Source organism: Schistocerca americana, chromosome 2 (genome assembly GCF_021461395.2).
Source record: "Schistocerca americana isolate TAMUIC-IGC-003095 chromosome 2, iqSchAmer2.1, whole genome shotgun sequence".
Classification (NCBI taxonomy): Eukaryota; Metazoa; Arthropoda; class Insecta; order Orthoptera; family Acrididae; genus Schistocerca; species Schistocerca americana.
Window position 1 is genome coordinate 639,685,002 of NC_060120.1, and position 4,568 is coordinate 639,689,569.

The following is a 4,568-nucleotide window of genomic DNA, read 5'->3' on the forward strand; positions in this document are numbered from 1 at the left end:
AAATAAAACTCGCGGGTTAGATCTTATGCCTATTGCAACTGCTGTGTACAAGGCTGGATAAGAGGTGGTACGCGGGGTAGCCGCGTGGTCTGAGACGCCTTTCCACGGTTCGCGTGGCTACCCCCGTCGGAGGTTTGAGTCCTCCCTCATTCTTGGGTGTGTGTGTTAACCTTAGCGTACATTAGTTTAAGTTAGATTAAGTAGTGTGTAAGCCTAGGGACCGATGACCTTGGCAGTTTAGTCCCATAGGAACTTATCACAAATTTCCAAAGGAGTGGTAGAACTTATCTTGTTATGTTTAATCCACGTAATCTTTGTCACTTTGTCTATATAGCGACGTCCATATTATGTTCATTCATAATTGGCGAATTAGTAACACTGTGCTAGACGAGATTTGCCACCTCACTGTGGTGAATGGGTTAGGGTGTCCTGTTATAGTCTGAGAGCTATGCTCGTCGAAACTAAAGTTCCTGGCAGGGTCACCCAATCCAGACAGGTTGAGATGCTGGACAAAGAGCAGACGACAACGAGGCCTCTGTAAGTTTCGTATCAGGCAGCAGATGTCATATCGATCTTTAAGAAAGGTAAAAGAAATGCAGTGATTGTCGTGGTATAACCTTAGCGGACACAGCCTACGTGATTTACGCAAATATAATAACTCAGTGTCTACAAATTATTGCCAAAAATATGTTAGCCGAAGATCAAAATGGTATCAAAAACGCTAGCGTTTCGCACTTCAAGTTATAGAAATACATAGAGAGTTCAATAGGGAAACACATCACATTTACAGACATCTACATCTACATCCATACTCCGCAGGCCACCTGACGGTGTGTGGCGGAGGGTACCCTGAGTACCTCTATCGGTTCTCCCTTCTATTCCAGTCTCTTATTGTTCGTGGGAAGAAGGATTGTCGGTATGCTTCTGTGTGGGCTCTAATCTCTCTGATTTTATCCTCATGGTCTCTTCGCGAGATATACGTGGGAGGGAGCAATATACTGCTTGACTCTTCGTTGAAGGTATGTTCTCGAAACTTTGACAAAAGCCCGTACCGAGCTACTGAGCGTCTCTGCTGCAGAGTCTTCCACTGGAGTTTATCTATCATCTCCGTAACGCTTTCGCGATTACCAAATGATCCTGTAACGAAGCGCGCTGCTCTCCGTTGGATCTTCTCTCTCTCTTCTATCAACCCTATCTGGTACAGATCCCACACTGCTGAGCAGTATTCAAGCAGTGGGGGAATAAACGTACTGTAACATACTTCCTTTGTTTTGGGATTGCATTTCCCTAGGATTCTTCCAATGAATCTCAGTCTGGCATCTGCTTTACCGACGATCAACTTCATATGATCATTCCATTTTAAATCACTCGTAATGCGTACTCCCAGATAATTTATGGAATTAACTGCTTCCAGTTGCTGACCTGCTATTTTGTAGCTAAATGATAAGAGATCTATCTTTCTATGTATTCGCAGCACATTACACTTGTCTACATTGAGATTCAATTGCCATTCCCTGCACCATGCGTCAATTCGCTGCAGATTCTCCTGCATTTCAGTACAATTTTCCATTGTTACAACCTCTCGATACACCACAGCATCATCTGCAAAAAGTGAACTTCCGATGTCATCCACAAGGTCATTTATGTATATTGTGAATAGCAACGGTCCTATGACACTCCCCTGCGGCATACCTGAAATGACTCTTACTTCGGAAGACTTCTCTCCATTGAGAATGACATGCTGCGTTCTGTTATCTAGGAACTCTTCAATCCAATCACACAATTGGTCTAATAGTCCATATGCTCTTACTTTATTCATTAAACGACTGTGGGGAACTGTATCGAACGCCTTGCGGAAGTCAAGAAACAAGGCTTCTACCTGTGAACCCGTGTCTATGGCCCTCTGAGTCTCGTGGACGGAATAGTGCGAGCTGGGTTTCATACGATCGTCTTTTTCGAAACCCATGCTGGTTCCTACAGAGTAGATTTCTAGTCTCCAGAAAAGTCATTATACTGGAACATAATACGTGTTCCAAAATTCTACAACTGATCGACGTTAGAGATATAGGTCTATAGTTCTGCACATCTGTTCGACGTCCCTTCTTGAAAACGGGGATGACCTGTGCCCTATTCCAATCCTTTGGAACGCTACGCTCTTCTAGAGACCTACGGTACACCGCTGCAAGAAGGGGGACGTAGAGAAAGTCTTCGATAATGCAGGTAGGAAAATCTTACCGAAAATCTTACAAAGGAATGAATACTATCCGTCATCAGGCCACGAGTTGCCTACCGGGACCATCCGACCGCCGTGTCATCCTCGGTGGAGGATGCGGATAGGAGGGGCGTGGGGTCAGCACACCGCTCTCCCGGTCGTAAGATGGTATTCTTGACCAAAGCCGCTACTATTCTGTCGAGTAGCTCCTCAATTGGCATCACGAGGCTGAGTGCACCCCGAAAAATGGCAACAGCGCATGGCGGCCTGGATGGTCACCCATCCAAGTGCAGGCCACGCCCAACAGCGCTTAACTTCGGTGATCTCACGGGAACCGGTGTAGCCACTGCGGCAAGGCCGTTGCCACCAAGAATGAATACCCTCAGCAAATAATAAATTCGGTATAAAGCCTACATAGAGGTACAAAAATAAAAATGAAGACTAGTTATGCTATATTAGAACACATACCGATGAACCAAGGATTTCGACAAGGGTGTAACATACCACCAACACTTTTTATTATATCCACTGATGACGCTTTCTGCAGAGGACCTTCCAGCTCTACAGGATAGTGAGACTTCGCTACAAAGATCCATCTATAGATTGAATGAAATCTTTGAAGAATATAATATGGAGATACCCAATCCAAAAGCAAAAGTGATGGCTTCCATAGGGACAAAACCGTTGAGGACTAAGATCATAACAGGAAACAAAACTACTGAGCAAGTTAGTCACTCCACTCCACTTGGAAATATAGTATTATGAGCTACCACAATTAACTTGACATTGACAACAAACTGCAGAAATATCAAATTATATGCCGAACAATCAACAGAACATCGATAATTAAAGTAACAAAAGACACAAAAATTAAGTTTTATAAGGTAATGACCACGCCACCTGCCCCGTCCCCCACTGCTATTTGGTGCATAAGGTCGTTGCTGTTTTGTTTTGCACGTTGATACTCCAGTTGCTATGGGTTCATTTATCGATTCTCATATTTATTTGTGGTTCGCTATTGTCATTCTGTCATTTGGAAATAGTGAACGGAACTGTGGACGCTAGAAAATGGGTTACCAAGTGGAGAAATCGGATAATTTCCGACATTTTATTCTATCGAAGTTCAGCAGAGGGGTGACAGGAACGGAGGCAGCCAGAAACATTTATGACTTGTATGGGGATAATTCCAATGGACAGAGCACGGGAAGAAAATTGTTTTCTCGTTTTAAGGAGGATCGTTTTGACATTAGTTACTCTCCTCGTTCAGGAAGACCTTCGGGTTCGACGAAGATCGTTTGAACGCATTAATCCACAATAGTCCATATCAGAATAATCGAGAACTAGCAAAAGTAATGAAATGGGCAACGTTCAAAAATCTTGTCTACGGGTATAGCTTTCTCTACGCTAATGTCACAAAAATCAGCGGGAGGCCATATGTGCATCTCTGCTTGCTCGTCTTCAATTGGTTCGTGACAACACCAACAAAACATATTCGGTGTGGTTACCGGTTACGAGAAATGGTATCTCTATGCTAACATAAGGAAAAGAAAGGAATGGTTGGGCCCAAAGAAAGCAGCAAAACCCCTTAAGAGAACTGCACGCATCCACGAAAGATAATTTTATGCATCTGGCGGAACAGTGGCGTTGTGGTATACTACGCATTGCTTCCCCGAGGTGTAGCCGTCACTGCTGACATTAATTGCCTGAGACGTCTGAGATGTCTTAAAGACGCAGTCCAAATGTGTGTATGTGAATTCCTAAGGGACCAATCTGCTTAGGTCATCGGTCCTTAGACTTACACATTACTTGAAGTAACTTATGCTAAGAACAACACACACCCATGCCCGAGGGAGGACCCGAACCTCCGGCGGGAGGGGCCGCGCAGTCCGTGACATAACTGCAGTCCAAAAACAACGACAAGGAACATTGCGTGAGTGATGCTATTCCACGACAACGCCCGCCCGCATTATGCTATTCTAAAAAAAAATCTATACAGTAGTTGTTTCAGGAAGTCATTTCGCATCCACCTTATTCAGCTTTTCAGCTTTTGCGCTCTCTATCGAACAACTTTCAACGAACTTCCTTTCGGTATTAAATTGCGCTCCTAACGTGGCTTGACGAGTTCTCCGCCTGAAAACCGCGTGATTTCTACTGTCGCGGAATCGAAAAGACACCTCAGCGTTGGCAGATTATTGTAAATAGTAAAGGATAATATATTACTGATGACTAAAGTCTATGTTATGAGTATCTGTTATGTTTATTAAGCTTACGGATAAACGCTACGAACTTTTGAACCGACCAAATATTTGGAAGTGAAATTGGACTATGATTGAAAAGCAAGAAAGTAAAATCCAAG

General features: G+C 43.7%; 1 pseudogene; it reads right to left on the reverse strand.

Moving 5' to 3' along the window:
* Positions 1-2,459: 2,459 nt before the first annotated feature.
* LOC124597607 lies at positions 2,460-2,577 on the reverse strand (annotated as a pseudogene).
* Between the last annotated feature and the right edge of the window lie 1,991 nt (positions 2,578-4,568).